The sequence below is a fragment of the Canis lupus genome, chromosome 19 (assembly GCF_011100685.1).
Source record: "Canis lupus familiaris isolate Mischka breed German Shepherd chromosome 19, alternate assembly UU_Cfam_GSD_1.0, whole genome shotgun sequence".
Taxonomy (NCBI): domain Eukaryota; kingdom Metazoa; phylum Chordata; class Mammalia; order Carnivora; family Canidae; genus Canis; species Canis lupus.
Window position 1 is genome coordinate 3,306,723 of NC_049240.1, and position 19,809 is coordinate 3,326,531.

The following is a 19,809-nucleotide window of genomic DNA, read 5'->3' on the forward strand; positions in this document are numbered from 1 at the left end:
CCCCTGGCTGCCTCCTCTGCCCCTGCAGCTGCCTTGGGTCAACCCAGCTCCCCACCTCCTTGTCTTTGCGAGGGCAGACCAAGTGTGGGGCCGGCATTTTCAGATCCTGATGGTCCTATTCATTGATAAGGGGCACTCAGAGTCGAGGCGGAGCCTCAACCAGGTAAATGTGCTTGGTCTTTGTTTTAAGATTTTATTTATTTATTCCTGAGAGCCACATAGAGAGAGAGGCAGAGACACAGGCAGAGGGAGAAGCAGGCTCCACACGGGGAGCCCGACGGAGGACTCGATCCCGGGACCCCAGGGGTCACGCCCTGGGCTGAAGGCAGATGCTCAACCACTGAGTCACCCAGGCATCCCCATGTGCTTGGTCTTTGAATTCTAATGGGATAATGAAGGACCCTCCCTTTTATAGAAGGCCTTGCAGATAGATGGGGCAATAATGTGGAACAAGTGAAATCATGGACGTGTGACTCCAACCCTGAGCTTGCCCTCGGTGGGTCTGGGGGCTCTTGAGGGGGTTGGAGGTACCATCTCTTTTCTCCAGATATTCTGTGTCCTTGCAGGAACCTGCCCAAGGGGGCTCTGCTCCAGCTCCTCGAGGCTGATCCTGAGGCTGCTGGGGTGGCCCAGTTAGGCTGAGTCCATGCCACTGGGCAGGCTTCTCCTGCAAATCTTGTCCCCCACCTCTATACCTCCACACAGATGAGTCCTCGGAGTCCCACCCCCTCGTACTCCTCTCTCCCTGGCTTAGAACTTCCATAATCTTGTTTTCTGGCAGCCTACTCAATATCATTTTGGTTAATATTTAGTAATTTCATACCATACCCACTTCTTCTGTGTCCTCTTTGGATGGGTCCTTATGACTTCTGTGTTACTTCTTCATCAGATAATGAAATTTCCGACCCTAAAATGTGCTGGGGGGATGCATTTGCCTCATTAATGGAGGTATTCCCGTGTATGTGGGTCATTTCATGTCTGTTAGGTGGTGTGTCTCATTTACCTTCAGATTAGGGTATCGTTTAATATGTATTTAGGGCTTTGGTTTTAAGAGATGTATTTTTTTAATTAAATACATATTTTGAGTCCTGACATCTGACATGTTTTGCTTATATGTAAAATGTATATATAATTTGCCTAAGTTCAGTGAAGTATAAAATACACTAATGAATGATAGTAAATCATTTTGCCCAGATAAACTTCTATTTATTTGTGGCTAGACTAGAAGCAAGCTGAGACTTTTCCAACATTCCAAATACGATTGCTTTTGGATTTGCTTCCCCAAATACACAGGATAAGTTCCTGTCTGATTTAGTGATGCTTTAGAACAAGTTTCTAGCCACACTTCTGCTCTGAGGCTTTAGGTGTGGAGAAACAAGAAAAGTAGGACACAAGACATTTTCAGCAATCATTTCTCTTTGAACTATCTGTTGACTCCCCTTCCTGATGTGGAGAGAGAGAATGGACGCCAATGTCAGAGCGAACTAGATTTGAATCTATTAGTCTATGACCTGAACAAGTTGCTTATCCCTCCCAAACCTCACTTTTCTCATCTTTAAAAAGTGCGTGATAACACATATTTCCTGGGTTGGTTGTAAAATGAAATTGCTTAGCCCAGTATCTATCTACGGTGGTATTTAATGAATGTCTACTCTTTTCCTACTTCTCTCTTAGATGCTAGTATCAGATATGCCATATTTAGAAGATAATATGAGGAAGTATTTTAGTCTTGTCTCCATCATCATGTAAGGTAAGTAAGCCAAATTATCAATTAGAATGTGGCATCTAGAAAGTTCTATTGGTCTCATATTATGGATGTCAAATCCTCAGCCACTACTCCAAGGCTCTTTTGATCGGCAAATGGTCGTATGCAATTAGTCCTACGAGAAAATTGGCAATGAAAGTCCCAGGCTGTAGGCTGGGGGAGGACCATGAGAGGTGTGCACCTGCCTCCACTACCAGTTCCGTACTCTGGAGGCCACAGAGTGTTGTCTGCACCCAACCCACACATCCACCAAATTTCTGCTAAAGAACCAATGGTAAAGATTCATTCCTTTTGTTTGACAGCTTTTCGGTGAAAAACACACAACTTAGGCTAGGCTTTTTTTAAAGAATGATAATTTATGGGTCTGCAAGTTTTTAAACTTGCAAGTTTAAAAAGGTGACACTGATTTCAAATACATCTGGAGGACATGTTCACCCACCAAACCAGGCTCTGTGGGTGGGCCAGACAATCATTTCTTTTGTTAGACTTGAGTCACCAGCAGCCTACCCCTGGAACAAAGGGTAGAGCCAGTCCTGCCTGCACTACCTCGACAGAGAGGAAGTTTGGGGAGCTCTGCCACAATAAAAAGATTGTTTTCTGGGCACATAAATACAGTAGATGTTGCCTACAAGAGACTATCATGGGAGTTTAACATATGAGTTCAGGTTGTCAGCCGGTGTGTCAGTGAGGGTCTAGTTAGGAGACAGAAACCATAGGCTGGCTGTGCAAGTGTTGGGGCAAACTCAGTAGTGGATTCCCTCACTGCTGTGGGAAAGAACTGCTTCTGCTGAGTGAAGAAGTGGGCCTGCAGGGGTGGTGCTCTTGGCATTGACAGCAGCCAATCAAGCCAATAAAGAGCAAAGGCAAAGGAGTTAGTCCCTTCTACTCCAGCCTTGAAGGCTCCCTGTGGTGCTCTTGATTTTCAGAGCCTAACATGGAGCTGCTTGAAAAGGAAAAGTGTAGGTTATGGAGTCCCAGCTCCAGCATCAGAAAGCCAAAAATTTGAGGGTGGATGTGGAGCTGAGAGACAATGACTTCCTACCTGGGTGGTGATCACACTTCATCATGCATTGTTTGCTTCCTTGAAGGTTAGTGGACAGAAAGTGTATTAAGCCGTGGAATTTTGGAAGTTTGGATGGCATTGAATAAAGCAGAGAGTTGAATCATAATTCTACTCTACCTTCAAAGTTCCTTATTTCTCGGGCAGAGCAGACCTGAGATCAGGGAGGCTATACTAGGTGTGATCACAAAATAAAGGGGTGGCATTTCATCAACTTGAGTTATTCCTTCCAGTGTCCGCTGTACAAGTAGGTCAAGCTTTTTCTTTTCTACTGTGGCTCTAGGTAGTCAATGTCTTGATAATTACTGAGCCGTGTTGATCAAAGTGCAGCTGAAAATTTCCCAATGACTAAGCATAAACAACCTTGCCAGGGGAAGGAACCAGTGTGTTTACACAAAATGTTTGTCTTTCCTAAGATAAGGTTCTTCTCTTGGTCAAATGTCTCAATAACTCTGTCACTTGGAATTAGCTCTTGAAACCCTGAAGTTTCAGGCAAATTGAATTTCTCTGTAGTTATTCTTCCCATATTAGTAGGACCATTTTGGTCATACCAGGTTGTGTGTGTGTGTTTAATAAGGCCGGGTGGAAAGCACATATTCTGTGTAAGCAATAAAAGCCAGAACATCAAGTACAATTCGCTGAACTTTAGTAGAACAGTTATTAAGCAACAACTTTGCTCTAACAAATTGTGAAGTCTCAACTTTTCAAAGAAAAAGAAGACAAGCTCTCCAGCACTACTAACCCATGATTCCATTTTTGTCTTATTGTTAGCAAAAGGCTGCCATCGGAACTAATTTTATGTCTGTTAATAAGTGAGTAATAAATAACAATTGTTCCAAATATGAGTAAACTTTCAGGGAAAAATTATAGATATGGAAATCTGTCATCATAAGTGACTTTGAGCATGATGAAAATGATAAAAAAAAATACTCTAATTTATTTCACCTGAGTGTTTTATAGTTTTCAAGATGTTTCCACATCTATCTTCCAGCTGAGTCCTCCCAGGAACTGTGTGAGGTAGGTAAGATTTACCCATCAACTTTTCAGATTAAATAAAAAACAAAAACAAGTGAGGCTCAGAGAGGCTCAGGCAGCTTGCTCAAGCTGTAAATGGGGTGGGGGGTCGCTGAGGTTAGAAACCAGGTTGTCTGAGTTCCTCCGTGGCCCCCTTTTCACTGCTGCTGCTCTAGCGAATTCTGTGGTCAGCTTCCATAAAATGTATGCAATTAAAACTCATTGTTGCCACTTGCTAGCTTCCTACACGTACAATGTAGTCACATCTATGTTTTTAGATGCTTCCTCTGAAGTGTGACCTACAGGTAGTTGGGAAGCAAGGTTTGGAATTTGCGAAGGAGGAGGAGGAAGAAGAGGAAGAGAAGGAGAGGAGGAGGAAGGAGGAGAAGGAGAAGAGGAAGAAGGGGAAGAGGAACAAGGAGAAGAAGGGGAAGAAGGAAAAGAGGAGGAAGGAGAAGAAGGGGAAGAGGAAGAAGAAGAAGAAGAAGAAAAAGAAGGAGAAGAAGGAGAAGAAGGAGAAGAAGGGGAAGAGGGAGAGGGAGAAGAAGGGGAAGAGGGAGAAGGAGAAGGAGAAGAGGAGGAAGGAGAAGAAGGGGAAGAAGGGGGAGAGGAAGAAGAAGAAGAAGAAGAAGACGACGAAGGAGAAGAAGGGGAAGAGGAGGAAGAGGAGGAAGGAGGAGAGAGGGAAGAGGAGTAAGGAGAAGAGAGGGAAGAGGAGGAAGGAAGAGAAGGGGAAGAGGATGAAGGAGAAGAAGGGGAAGAGGTAGTCCTCAGAGAGGAAGAGAGGAAGGAAAGAGGGAAAGGTGAAGGAAGAAGGGGAAGAGGAAGAAGGAGAAGGGGAAGAGGAAGAAGGAGAAGAAGAGAAGGGGAAGAAGATAAAGGAGAAGAGAGGAAAGAGTATGAAGGAGGAGAAGGGGAAGAGGAGGAAGGAGAAGGAGAAGGGGAAGAGGAAGAAGGAGAAGAAGAGAAGGGGAAGAGGATAAAGGAGAAGAGGGGGAAGAGGAAGGAGGAAGGAGGAGAAGGGGAAGAGGATGAAGGAGAAGAAGAGGATGAAGGGGGAAGAGGAAGAAGGGGAAGAGGAAGAAGGAGAAGAAGAGAAGGGGAAGAGGATAAAGGAGAAGAGGGGGAAGAGGATGAAGGAGAAGAAGGGGAAGAGGAGGAAGGAGAAGAAGGGGAAGAGGAAGAAGGAGAAGAAGAGAAGGGGAAGAGGATAAAGGAGAAGAGGGGGAAGAGGAGGAAGAAGGAGAGGGGGAAGAGGAGGAAGGCCGGCGACATTTATTGGTCCTTCCTACTCCCCAATGCCCCTTCCTCGAAGCCCCGACAACTATCCTGAGCGTCTATTTCTTTCCCCTCCTCCTACAGGTCGGTGAGGGAGGCCCGTTGGCTTTCCCGAGTCCCTGAGCCAATGAACTCCAGGGCCGAGGGTCCATCGACCGAGGTCCACGGAGCTGCGGCCCAGGGCGGGGAGGCTAGGGGAGGCCGGGGGAGGCCCGGAGCCTCAGGCCCCACAGCCGGCGATCCTGGCCAGGACCCCCTTCTCGTGCTTCCTCTGCCAACGAAGAACGACGGTGTCTAGACCGCCTTGGTGGCCCGACCCTCCGCTTCGCCTCCTCGTCAGCCGAGCCCTGGGGACAGACCCTTGGTCAGGTAAGTGGCCCTTCCCTTTCCTTTAGCACCTAGAATGGGAGATGGCACGCAAATTCCCATCACTACCTAATTAACTAGGGTGGATAACATTTTTCATATTACAGGCCTGAAGGCAGAAACCAAAATTCAGTTCTGGCGCAGATTGATAGTGTTATTTTGAAATGCTCATGCACACTACAGCATATTTCCCAGCAAATAGGTTGGTTGTTCCCACTAGCTTTGTGTCATCTTCAAAACAAACCAGAGGCATTAATCCATATTATGGACTTGGAACTTTCTTTTTTCTGCTGAAAGCCTAACTTATTTTCAAATTATAAAACTTAAAAGTGCCTGAAACCACAAAACGTTTTTTTTTTTTTTTTGGCACTCATAACTGAAAAAGAGCTGAAATTTTCCCCCCAAGATTTTTATAAAGAATTTGCTCTTAGACTGATGCTTGTTAACTGGAGTTCTTTTTTTTTTTTTTCTCCTGACCAACTTTTAATTTCCTGAGAATTGAGGCTTATGCTAGAGCATACGAGGAGGCACTAACAAATCCTAATCTGGGATAATGAGCTCGAGGGGTAAATGAGTACATGGCTACTACCAGAAGGTAATAATGTCCACTGAATTTTTTTTTCCTTCCCAATTAAGTATAGATGAGATTATCTGAACAGGGAGCAGTATTCCTTTAGTAATTGTGCTAGACTAGCAGTCTAAATTTATTTTACTTAATATTCTTTTTAATAACAATGTCTATTAAAGACATCTGTTGAACGTCCATAATGCTTATTTCATGGATAGACAGCATAAGAGCGTGCTTTAAGAATTCTGTTTTCAGTTTAATGTTATGGGCTGTTAAGGAGAAGGTTTATGTGTGTAACATTATGAGTTGGAATTTGACCCAAATTGAAATCAGGCCCAAGAATTTACTTATCCATAATATTATGAAGGGCTTTTTAAAACATTAAAAAGTTTAACTAAACAAGAATATTAGTATAATTTTATGTTTTACCTGCAGTTCTCAAGGCCATTCAAAACACTTCCTAATCACCAGATTTCAAATTCATGTTAGCGTCTCTTTCTCGTACTACAAGGCTCTTAAAAATCAGTGATTTTATTACATCAGGTCAGTATTTTAACTGCGAGAGAAAGAGATATATATTTGGCGAGTGGTTTGACTGTGGATGAAAAAAGAAAAAAAATTCCCATATGTCATGCATCCTTTGTTAGGATCTTAGGTGCCAGCTGAGCCGTGGGGATGGTGGTGGAATGGCGAGGCACCGGGGTTTCAGCCCAGGCTTGGCCTGGACGGAAGCCACCATACTAGTGCCATTGCCAAGTAGAAATGAATCACCCTACCCATTGGCTAGGCTTAGCATCCCTGTAATTTCATTTTAAAACCTCAATGATCAAGATTAAAAGAAAGCAATAAAACATATCACATTTTTACTCGTGCAGTTTGAAGAGCCCCCCATGCTCCATGTCTGTAGCCTTGACACTTCTTTTGGCATTGCTATTAGTGACACAAGGAGTAATTCACCACTGTCAGGGAATTTGGCTGTTTCATCACCTACACGAGAGACCTGCATAACTCCGTGGTGATTGCTGTCCAAATGAATTATGTGGCTCCTTCATGTACTTTTTGATTGAACAGTGATAACTCAGATAATACATTATCCCGTGCCCCTCTCTGAGAGGAACCTGCCTTTTTTTTTTCTTTTCTTTTTTTTTTTTTTTTTTAACAGAGCAGTGAAAGAAGACTTCATAGAGGCATTTAAAGTGACATCACCATGCCAATCCCAACTTACTACAACCGGCGAGAAGCAACTGCTAGACCAGATTAAATACGACGAAGGTAAATCTTGGTGACAACTCTTTCAGCTGTTTAAAGCTGGTGCTAATCGTTCATTGAGCTCCTGGAAAAGAGCAGATGAAGCAATGCCCAAAGTGTAGCCAATAAAATTTATTTTATAATCTCATATTCATACCTGCCAGGGGGGATCCTTTGGCTTTGGCATTTATCTACCCATCCGTCCATCCATCCATCCATTCATTATTCATTCATTCAACACATATTACTGCATGCTCACTAGATGCTCACTAACTAGACGCTAGTGATTCAGCAGTAAGCCAAACAGATGTGGCATTGCTTTCCTAGGGTTTACAGTCTGTTGAAAAGACATAAATTAAGTATTTACAAGTGTGATGAATATTAGGAAGAAGACATGCAGGATACTCTGGAAGCTTGTCACAGGAGAACCTAACTCAGTCAGAAAGACTTCCTAAAAGAAATGATGGTTTAGCTGAGCCCAAAGGATGAGAGACTGGAGAGGGAGCCCCTTGGGCAGAGGAACAGCAGGTGCCAAGCCCCACAGATAGGCAGCAGGTGCTGGGCACAGGTGAGAACCTGAGACCTCCGTAATGGGCAGAGCGTAGGTGAGGAGAGGGACACTGGTACAAGATGAGGCTTATTGATGGCCCCAGATGAGCCATAAACAAGTTAGGAGGGAAAAAAAAAGTTATATCAATAAGATTTTATTATAGTATGATTCTAGAAGCATGGCGAATCTTTTAAAATTGTTTTATTATGTATATAGTATATACCGAATGTGTGTATATATATATAATATATATATACTATAGATACTGTATGTGTGTATATACATATATGCTGATCTATATTGTTTAAATAACTATATTCTTATTAAACTATTGCTATTTAAATTAAGTTTAGCGGCGCCTGGGTGGCTCAGTTAGTTAAGCCTTCAAAATCTTGATTTTGGCTCAGGTCATGATCTTCCGGTCCTGGGATCAATCCCAGGATTGGGCTCTGGACTTAGCAGGGAGTCTGCTGGAGAGTCTCTCTCCCTCTCCCTCTACCCCTCCTCACCCCTGCTCACTTGTGCGTGCACTCTCTCTCTCTCAAATAAATAAATCTTAAAAAAATAAAATAAGTTTAAATATTTTTAAAAATATCTTATTTATTTGAAAGAGAGAATGTAAGTGGGGTGGGGGGTGGATGAGGGGCAGAGAGTGAGGGAGAAGCAGACTCCCTGCTGAGCAGGGAGCCTGATGCGGGGCTCAATCCCAAGACCCTGGGATCATGACCTGAGTTGAAGGCAGACACTCAACTGACTGAGCTGCTCAGGCACCCCAATAAACTAAGTTTAAAAGAAAATAATAAAATGCTCATGCTTGCACCCACCATCCCACTTAAGGAATATATCTCTGTACCTTTTAAGATACCCTTTATACCCTCCCCAACATATTACCACTCCTACACTTTTATTTCTAATTTTACTACAGAAGTACATATCACTAGGCAGTTATTGGTGTGCATGTATCCCTGAATTTTATATAGATGGAATTGTATTCTGTGTACTTTTTTGAGACTTTCTTTTTTGCACAAAACATACTGAGATTCACCTATGTTGATGTGCAAACATTTATTTTTTCTGGCAGCGAAATAGATCTCAACTTCTAGCTAAACTTCAGTTCAACAAATTTTGAAAATCTAGAGGCAACTCTCAAGTTCCTCTTTATTCACTTGTATCTCTGACCTTCCTCACTTATCTTTATACTAAGTCCCAGTGGAGCAGATAGCAAACAAAAAAATTGCCAATACCTGTTATTTGCAAAAGGCTTTGTATCGATGGCATACAAACCATTGAATTGACTCCTCAAATTTCCAGTTTGACAAGTGAGAGAGCCGAGGTCTAGAGACATTAGGTGACTCTCGGAGGAGTCCCTTTGTGTGACAGAGGCACAAAATGCTGTGTTTTCCTCTCTGCTCCGCATCATCAAGTTTTGGGCCATGGGACGTGAGGCCAAGAGGGGACTAAAGGCTTCAATGATTTGAAAACTTTGTGAACAGCTTTCCTGTCATTTCACCATCTCACTTTACCCTCTGGGTGTAAGCACAAAGACAAACACATTCCGGTTTAATCCCCAGGTCTGCAAGTTACCCTTGCTTCTGGCCTTCTACAGCTTGAGAGGGAAGCGGCGCCACAAGCTGCCCCATCATCCCTGTGGAATGATGCCCTCCTCTCCGTGACTTGGTGGCACAGGGGTGTTGGGAGTCGATGAAACTGCCGCACGAGCCTGGCACTCTAAAGCCTTCAGAATACTTTTTCACAATCTTTATTGTCATTTCTTTCTCAAAACGCAGCGGCCTTGGGTCTGCAGTGAACCTGGACTTGGCAGGAGTTAAACCACTATTTAGGAAGGCAAGGCTGTCAGGAGCAAAGTCCTCATTGGAACAAAGATCTTCTTATTCCAATCCCATCTGCTTCTCTGTCCTAGCATGCTCTGTCTACACCGGAGAGTATTTTCATGCATGGCCTTGTCTGAGATTAGGTTCAGATTGTTTCTGAGGTCCAGAATCGAAGCGGCCCCCCAGCGCATCTATGACCAGAAACAATTTGCAGTGCCTTCTTCTGTGCAGACGGTGAACTTCCCAGGCTAGGTCTGCAGCTCCTGGGCTGGGTTACACCTGTACAAAGTCTTAGGGGCCTCAGAGGTGATGCGAAACATCGAGTACCGGGGTCCTGCTTGCACCCTAACTTCCAAATCTCACTCTTCTGCCCGTTTCTTATATTTTGAAAAAATTTTATCTATAAAACAAACCACTTTAAAAAATGTACAGGCCTTATGGCCTTATCTTACATAAATGAATGCCCTCTGAGGCTTTACCCCGCAAGAGCTCATGGACCTCTATCCTTCCTCCCAGGATTGTTAACGTGTCTGCAGCACAGGCCCTGGGATCCACAGCAGTCCCTTGGCGTTTGAAGAGTTTAGATCCACTGTTTGAAGTACTCCAGAGAGACCCTGGAACCCTTGACTTATACTGATTTGTAGTGTAGCTGAGACAAATTTGATTAAAGTGAGCTGCGAGGTTGAAGAGGGGACACCCAGATACTTGAGTTGCTGAATGAACCTTGCTAACGGCTCGTGGTCTGAACCTTGGAGCAGTTTCACTCACCCCCCATCTCTATTCTCAACATAATTATGGGAGCTGTTATATACTAAAGTGGTATTTACTGATTTGGGAGTTTACAAAAGTCTTGGGTATCCTTCTCGGATAGCAGGTCTGCACTAGCCATCCACAACATTCTCTGAATGGAAAACATAGGGTACAGTATGTGTATCATGTAGATAGAACTACCATGAGATATGGACTACTCAGATGAAGTTGTCTTTACTTGATATGATTAGAAGAGTGGTTCCCACCTAGGGTTAATGTTTGCTTCTTGGGGACTTTGGACAAGACCTAGCGACATTTTTGGTTGTTCACTGGCTAGAAGAGGTGTATGGGGTGGGCCTCTACTGGGCAGAGGCCAGACGTGCTGCTAATCATCCTACAACACTGAGGCAGCTCTCAACAACAAATAATCATCCAGTACAAAATGTCAACAGTGCCAAGGTTGAGAAACCCAGAATTAGAGTGAGATTTTCTCTGTTGTTTCCAAATGTTATGGCATTTTCATAATATGTATATTATTACATAGTGTCACTGCGTTTAGGTTTTTTTTTTTTTTTTTCCTTCTAGTAAGGTTTGTCATCCTAAAAGCAAGTTGTGTCATCCTTACTTTCTGGAGAATTTCTTTTATGATTTAAGTCATGTCCTCAGCTTTCATCAAGGACCGAGCAACCAAAAGCATATGCAAACCCTCTGCATTTTCAGTACATCTACTGTTGAGGACAGAGTTCACGATGCTACTTAATTCATCTTATTTAAAACTGTTTCCAAAATAAATTTTTCTTAGGTGTCAAGGCCAGAAACCAGTCATCTTTCTTGGTGAACTGTTATCTTTTACTTTTTTGGCAATAAGTACAGTATATTTCTCCACTTAGCTGTTAATTTAACTTGGTGCTGAGTTTTCTCCTTCCATCGTCCTCCTCTGCTCACCCTCTTTCTTTTCAACGTTCCTGTCTTCTTATGTCTTGTTCATTTTTCTATCTGAACTTAAGATGGTACCTTTTTTTAAAAAAAGATTTGTTATTTGAGCGAGAGAACGCGCATGTATGAGTGGGGGGAGGGGCAGAGGGAGCGAGGTGGGGAGGGGCGGGGGGAGCAGGAAGGAGGGAGAGAGCATCTCAAGCAGACTGGGCACAGAGCCTGACCTGGAGCTCGATCACTTGACTCTGAGATCATGATCTGAGCGGCAACCAAGAGCCAGACGCTCAACAGACTGAGCCATCCAAGCGCCCCTTAGATTTTGAATTAACTAGCTTAAAAATGTCCCTTCCTCTTTTCTCCATTTCCTTCTTTCCTATTAATTCTTTGTCCCCCCGCCCCTGACCCCAGTCCTTTTCTTAATGGTTTCTATTCCATATCTTATCTCTTTCACAATTTTAAATGTAGCTAATTTCTTGCCTCCTTCAGATTGTTGCATGATCTCATGTCCCTATTTAGATGCTTCTGCTGACTCTCTTTTCTCACAGTGGATCGTTGCTTAGTGTGATTTGTCGTTTTTGTATGTGAGTTTATGCAGCGGAGATTGTTGTTTGCTTTTTGTTGTTGGAATCCCATGCATCTTTCTTAGTTGAGGGATAAGTATTTATATAATATTTTTGAAAGTAGTTAGTAAGTTAAAAATACACATATATGCTATATTTCATGGTAAAAATTAATATAATAGAGATATGAAAAATTGTTTGAATTTCATTACATCATCATGTAACTAGAAACGGGATGAACTTGCTGTCATATAGCTGGGTGTTATTAAATACGAGCATGTCGGGGATCCCCGGGTGGCTCAGCAGTTTAACGCCTGCCTTCAGCCCAGGGCCTGATCCTGGAGTCCCGGGTTCAAGTCCTGCATTGGGCTCCCTGCATGGAGCCTGCTTCTCCCTCTGCCTGTGTCTGTGCCTCTATCTCTCTCTCTCTCTGTGTCTCTCATGAGTGAATAAATAAAAAATCTTAAAAAATAAAAATAAATAAATACAAACATGTTGGATGCTACAACTAAAGATGAGTCTATGACTTTTTAAAAAGTCCTGTCCTGGAAGTAGCCTCCATTCACTGGTCTTCATATCCCTGTGGCAAGTCTTCCCAATGGCCACACCTGAATGCAAAAGAAGCTATAGTTTTTGGCTAGGCAGCTGCTTCTTTGCTTTGAGGGAAGGATGGGTTTCAGGGCTTAGCTAGCCTTCCCTGCCACAGTGGGCCTGTGTGAAGGCCGTTCTCCTGTGTCCTCTTGCCTTATCTCCTCATGATGGAGCCTCTAATGTGCCATGGTATCTCCCCATCACAGCCCTCAGCCCACGTTCAGTGCTTCTCTAAAGATGGCATTGGGGCTTGGGAGAAAGACCTGCACGCCGCAGTGCAGGCGATCCTGGTAACCGTGGATCATCAGTACCTAAGGGGCGTCTGGCTAGAGTAGGTGCTCATGGATACTGGTGAATAAAGATGAATGATTAAATACCCACATATGTCTCTCTATCCCTTTTCCCACCTAAGAAAAAATAGAGTATCTTTCTGCTCCTCTCACCTGCTTCTAGCCTTTGTATCTCCTTGGATACCACAGACACTACCTCCAATGATCTCCCCTTCATCATTCCATCCTACTGTGCTCTCATTTCCATTGCATTCCACTCCTCCTGTCTCCTCCTCTGGAGCAACCCTTGGTCAGTTTGCTACGCTCATCAGCGTCCCTATGCTGTTCCTTTCATGGGTGCCTCCTTTATTTCACCTTAATGATACTTAATAAATTATCAATAACTATATTACAGAACCACCTGCAAATGTCAGGTGATTGATTTAGGTTGAATCTCAAGAAGTCTTCAGTGGAAAAAACTGTATTTGACTCCTCCCATCACTGGATGATCCTTCTGCCTGACAGGACAGAGCAGGTCGAGCCAGGCAACTTGGAGGGGTAACACGCTTCCAGCTCTCCAGCTCCCCAAGGCAGCTCACTTGCATTCCATGCGCTATCTCCTGCCACTATCCCGGCCTCTGACCTCTGTATGCAGCCCGCCTGCTACAGAGCAGGGGCTAGCCATTTCTAAAAGTCTCTTCTTGTTTCTTCTGGTTCTATAAAACCCCTCTTAGCACAGCCCACCCCCCTATTATAAGAACTAAGGCCAGGTGGCTGCTAGCTGCCCTGTGTTCTGACATCTCCAGAGTACATTATATAGGACCCACAAATCCAATTCCAACTACTTGAAGCAAAAAGGAAAATTTTGGGGAAGAGTACTTGGAACCCCTTGATAGCCAAGCAAGAAATCCCAGCAGAAATATGTATCTATAGGGTATCTATCTCTCCTCCTTATTTCCATTGGCATATCTGTGACATTTCCACCATGCTGCAAACCGAAGTCCAGTGCTCCCTGGTCCACTGCTCCTGCTTTATCCTCGTGAGCTCATCTAAACCTAATTAATAACTTCCAAAGGTCCCACTTCCAAATACCATGCTACTGGGGATTAAGTCCTCAGCATATGAATTGGGTAGGGACACAAACATTCACAAATATCCATTACATTTGGGCAGCTGGGTGGCTCAGTTGGTTAAGCCTCCCGCTCTTGATTTCAGCTCAGGTCATGATCTCAGGATTGTAAGATCGAGCCCTGCATTGGGTTCCACACTGGGTACGAAGCCTGCTTGGGATTCTCTCCCTCTTCCTTTTTCCCTCCCCCACTCTCTCTCTTTCAAATAAATAAATAAAATATTTTTTAAAATCATTGACAACCATGAGAATGCATCCCGCAGTTAAATAACTGCAGAGAGCATGAGTGACCAAAAGTTCCAGCTGCTGCCCTTCTGGAACCACCATTAAGCTTGCACCAAGACCAAAGCTGTGGGCCCCCAACTCATAACTGAGCATGACAGGGTACTACTGAAGGCCCACTCTTTCTAGAAGCAGGATTCCTCCAATAGATGACTTTGGTTCAAAGATTCCCCATGGGCCTGGCTAAGACTTTCCCTGAACTTGCTGCAGTTCCAGGCTCCTCCTACCCAACAACCCTTCTTTTCTTTGTCCTCCCTATCACAGATGTCAAACCTGCAACTGGTGGCTCTCCTCACTCCCTCTTGCTCCCTCTGCCTTTATCCTCCACAGGCAATTCCCCCAATAAATCTCTTGCATGTTTAATCCCATCTAGGCTTCCATTTCTCAGCAGACATAAACCAAAACATTCCATAAACTATGTAGGATGCTGGATGCTGGGATGGAGAGTCATGTGGTGGTGATGATGGGGTGATGGTGACCACATAAGACAGTCGGAAGATGCATCGGTGAGATTGATCCTGAACTCCAAGAAGTGACTGTGGGGTTGGGGTGTTAAGTTAGGGAAAGGTGAGAACCATGCAGGGAGCCAATGGGACGGCATTCTGACATGGGGAAACCAGAAAGGCCCGAGGGCATGGGTGAGGGAAAATGGGAAGAACAAGACTGAGAGATCCACAAAGATCAGCTCCTGTGGGGTTTTGTCGAGCACCTGGAAAGGATGGTCAACTAGACACAAGGACAAAGCAATCTCACGCACACAAACAACACAGTGATGCAGAGCTTACAATTGGAGTGGCAGCTCCTTCCGGTGCTAATTTATTCGCTCATCCATCCATTGGTCCATTCGTCTTGAAGTTTTGGTTTTCCAAAACAGAGAACTGCCTTCCTTCCATTCATATCAGGCGCTTAAAGCAAACATTTGTTTATAGAGAATTATGAAATTCTAGGGTCTGGATGAGATCAGATTGTCTGCTCGGATGAGATCAGATTGTCAAGCGTTATCACACCAACCAAACTCAAAAGAGGTGGATATCTACACCAAAATATAGATATAAAGGCCAAAGTATTGGTTAACCAGAGTATTCTTGCTCCATAGCAGAGTCTACCCCAGGGAGTTAAAATTTAATCCCAAGGTTGTTTTTCTCAACATTCATCTCCTAGCAGATGAAGGCTGTCTCATTTCCCCTAATAGCCTCTTCCCCAGGTTCCACGCAGATCATACCCACACTTCCGTTAACATGTTCTTCCTTCGGACGGAGCGCAATGCAGTTGATTACATTAAAGCTCTCCTGGTGATCATCTCATTACCATCATGCTTCCCTGAGCTTACCCTTCAGGTTATTGTGAACGAATCTGAGGTGTTCCTTTAACTTTCCAATCGCCCGTTTATTGTGAAAATTACTATAAATAATAACAATTAGTAGTAGCAAATAATAATGATTATAGATGTCTTATAATTCTTGTTTATTATTAGCTAAGCCCTCTAGATAAATTATTTCATTAAAGGCTCAAAACTACTCTGGGAAGGAGACATTATGACCCTCATCTTACAGAAAAGGGAGATAAGTAATTTGTTATTGCAACTTCCAAGCCCATCCTTGATCTCTTCCATTCTGTTATTTCTGTGCCCTTTTCCTTTTTTAAACAAGTTTAATTCCAGTATAATTAACATACAGTGTTATATTAGTTTCAGGCGTACAAAATAGTGATTCTACAAGTCTATGCATTATTCAGTGCTCACCAGGATAAGCGTACTCTCAGGGCCCTTCGCCTGCTTCACCCATCCTCCACCGGCCTCCCTTCTGCTAACTACCAGTTTGTTCTCTATAGTTAAGAGTCTGGTTTTTGGTTTGTCTATTTTTCTCTCTGTTCGTTTGTTTCTTAAATTCCACATAGGAGTCCAATCATATGGTATTTGTCTTCCCTGACTGACTTATTTCGTTGAGCATAAGACTCTCTAGCTCCATCCATGTTGTTGCAAATGGCAAGCTCTCATTCTTTTTATGGCTGAATAAGATTCCGATGTACTCCATCTTCCTGATCCGTTCATTCATCTACCAATGGGCACTTGGGTTGCTTTCACAATTTGGCTATTGTAAATAAGGCTACAATAAACATAGGGGTGCATGTATATTTTTTGAAGTCCTGTTTTCATTTTCTTTGGGTAAATACCTAGTAGTGGAATTACTGGATCCTATGGTAATTCTATTTTTAGTTCTGCGCCCTTCTCTTTCTCCTTTTCTCCCTTGCCCTCTTTTTCCTCTGTAATTTATTAAAAATTATACATGCAACATATAGAAATGTTTTTTGACCTACAGAAGGGAATAAAGTGAAAAGTAACAATTCCCTTCTCATCCATTCTCACTTCCTAACCCCAGTTCTGGCACACCCAGTTTCCTATTGAAAATAAATAACTCATTGAGGTTTTTTTTTTTTTTAAATAAATCCCACCATATTCTACACATACACACACACACACTTTTAAATTTGTGTACCTATCCTCAAAAAAAAAAAAAAACCCAGCAACTATACTATGCATAGCTGAGTGTCTTGAACATTGTCCCATGTAACCCTTTGCTGATGTATTTCATTCTTTTAAGTTGATTCATCTAGACACCACTCTGTGCCACTGATCTGTCTATTGGGGTCCCAGAATCAAAAGTATTTTTTTTAGTTACTAAAGATGCATTGTAATATGATAGAATTATTCTTCCCCTTCATTTTTAGAATTTTCTTGATGATTGTCACTTCTTTTCTTTCAAAATGATTTCATACACTTTTCACTTTGCAAGTTCAAAACAGTAACAGGATGGAAGAAGAAAGCCTACTTATCTTTTGATGGTATTGTATTAAGATGGTAGATGAATTTGGGAATGGTTCACTTATTTTTAGAGAGAAAGCAAGCATGTGCTCAAATAGGGGGTGGGGGAGGAAGGGCAGAGGGAGAGGCAGAGAGAGAATCCTAAGAAGCCTCCACACCCAGCACAGAGCCCCACAGGGGGCTCGACCTCACAACCCTGAGATCCTGACCTGAGCAGAAATCTCTGAGTTGGACACGTAACCAGCTGAGCCACCCAGGCACTCCACGGATAATTCACACCTTTGTACTATTTAGTCTTGCTATCCTAAAACAAAACGTGCACAGTTTAGCCAGGAAAACATTTTTAAAAACCAGTAATGCAGTGTACTAAGTGTTAACATAACACATGTGCAGGGTAGTACGGGTGTGTGGAGAAGCAGAGAAGATGCACCTGACCCAGCTTTGTGGCTGATTTCTGGATTCAAATCCATGCCCCGTGATGAGCTTGGTCTTCTGGAGCTACCTGCATGTGCTTAATTTACCTTCCTCCTGCCTGTTGAAGGAAACGTTCAGGTCTCTTAAGACTTCTCTCAAATAAACATCACTGATTTCATAAATAACAATTTTCCAGACTTCGCATCCCTTCCCTTTTTCTCGTAGACGTCAACCTCCTAAATTGTGGTGCCCAGGTTTAATGCAGTAGACCCTTGCCATGTGGGGAGTTGTATTTGCAGTCTAGAATTTATTTGAAGTTCTGTGACATGCTTTTCTTGAGGCACAAATTGGAATCACACAGGCTTCGGGGGAGGAGTATATTCATTTATCATCCATGCATTCATTCAACAAATACTTAGTTGACGTTTGTGCAGGAATAATCCCTGAGAGAGTGGAGCTGGTTTGCAGTCCTCTGCCCATGAGCCCAGCCCTGCGGCTCTCTCCTGGGAAGCGTGCACGCCTCTCATGGGGGAATCGGGCGAGGACTCTAAGTGAGGGGCACCGCGACACGAGTGTCCTGTTTTGCACCCCACACTTCTTTTTCTTTTTCATAGTTCTGTTGAGTTATAACTGAGGTGCAGTACCCTACACATTTTTAATTGTATGGTCTTTTTTTAGAGTTTACTTATTTATTTATTCATGAGAGACACACAGAGAGAGAGGCAGGGACACAGGCAGAGGGAGAAACAGGCTCCCTGGAGGGAGCCGATGCGGGCTTCGAACCCTGGACCCAGGGGTCACGCCCTGAGCTGGAGGCCGACGCTCAACCGCTGACCCACCTGAATTAGGCGCCCCTTAATTGTCTAATTCGATTAGCTTTCACATATGTATAAATCCACTAAATCTTCACAATCAAAATAATGAACGTATCCATCATTCCCAAAAGCTTCCTCGTGCCCCTTGGTGGTCCCCTCTCCCCATCTCACCCTCCAGCTCATCCCCAGGCAACCCCCAATCTGCTGTCACTAAGCCCTTTTGGGTTAGTGTGTGGCTTCCAGAATTTTACACACATGCAGTCAAATGTACTCACTCATTGTCTTGTGTCTGGCCTTTTGCATTTGGCATAATTATTTTGGGATTCATTCGTGTTACTGTGCGCATCACCAGTTAGCTCTCTACTGCTGAATAGGGCTCCACGGTGTAGCTAGAGCGCGTTTCCTTTGTCCTTCATCTGTTGATGGCCATGTGGCTTGATGCCCAGTACAGCTCCTGTGAACAGTCGAGTGTGACTCTTAGTGTGGGCACACCGTTCATTCCTATCGAGCAAGAATCTAGGAGGGGAAGGGGCGAGTCCTATGATGCGTATATGTTCACCCTTTTAAGAAACTGCCAAATTGTTTTCATTTTACAGCACCAGCACCAGTGAGGATGGCAGTGGTTCCTTTCTTTTAAATGCTCTTAACAGTTGAGCCAGTACTTTTAGACTCTTCCATGCACACATGTAATTTTTATTGAGATATGATTGACATATACCATTACATTAGTTTTTCGTGTACAACATAATGATGCAGTATTTATATAAATTTCAAAATGATCCCCACAATAAGTCCAGTTAGCATTTATTACCACACATATCACATATTTTTGTTCCTGTGATGAGATCTTTTAAGATCTACTCTCCCAGCAGCTTTCAAATATAATACGGTATTAACTACAGGCAGCACACTGTACATTATCCCCATGACTTATCTATTTTATAAATATTTTTGGGAGCTTGTACCTTTTGACAGTTTTCACCCATTTTGCTCACCACCCCCTGCTTCTAGCAACCACCAATCTATTGTCTGTATCTGTATATTTAGTTTTTTGTTTTTTATTTATTTTTATATTCCACATACAAGAGAAATGATAGAGTATTTGTCTCTGTCTGATTTATCTCACTTAGCATACCACCTTACAGGGCCATTCGTGCTGCAAATGGCAAGGTATTCTTTTACAGTGATTCTTTTTTTTTTTGTTTTTTAAAGATTTTATTTATTTATTCATGAGAGACACAGAGAGGCAGAGACACAGGCAGAGGGAGAAGCAGGCTTGATGCAGGGAGCCCGACATGAGACTCGATCCCAGGGTCCCCGGGGTCAGGATCTGAGCCAAAGGCAGATGCTCAACCACTGAGCCACCCAGGTGTCCCTACAATGATTCTTTATCAACAGTTATTCTTTATTACCTCAAACACTTCATATCATCAGTCTTTTTAATTTTAGCCATTCTAGTGCATGTGTATTGAGTAACTTAATATATTTTTAATATGCATTTCACCCAAAGTAACGATAGTGAGTTTATTTGCCATCCCTCAATCTTTTTTGAAAAATATCC

The 19,809-nt window shown here is 43.2% G+C and overlaps 1 non-coding gene across 1 annotated transcript in view; it reads left to right on the top strand.

The window, feature by feature from the left end:
- Positions 1 to 19,809, top strand: part of MAML3 — a 193,278-nt gene that overhangs the window by 126,251 nt on the left and 47,218 nt on the right. Inside the window, exons 22-25 of the transcript XR_005373867.1 lie at positions 1,675 to 1,750; positions 3,817 to 3,842; positions 5,202 to 5,486; positions 7,214 to 7,323. This is a non-coding gene — a transcript (mastermind like transcriptional coactivator 3). The remainder of the gene's footprint in view (positions 1 to 1,674; positions 1,751 to 3,816; positions 3,843 to 5,201; positions 5,487 to 7,213; positions 7,324 to 19,809) is intronic.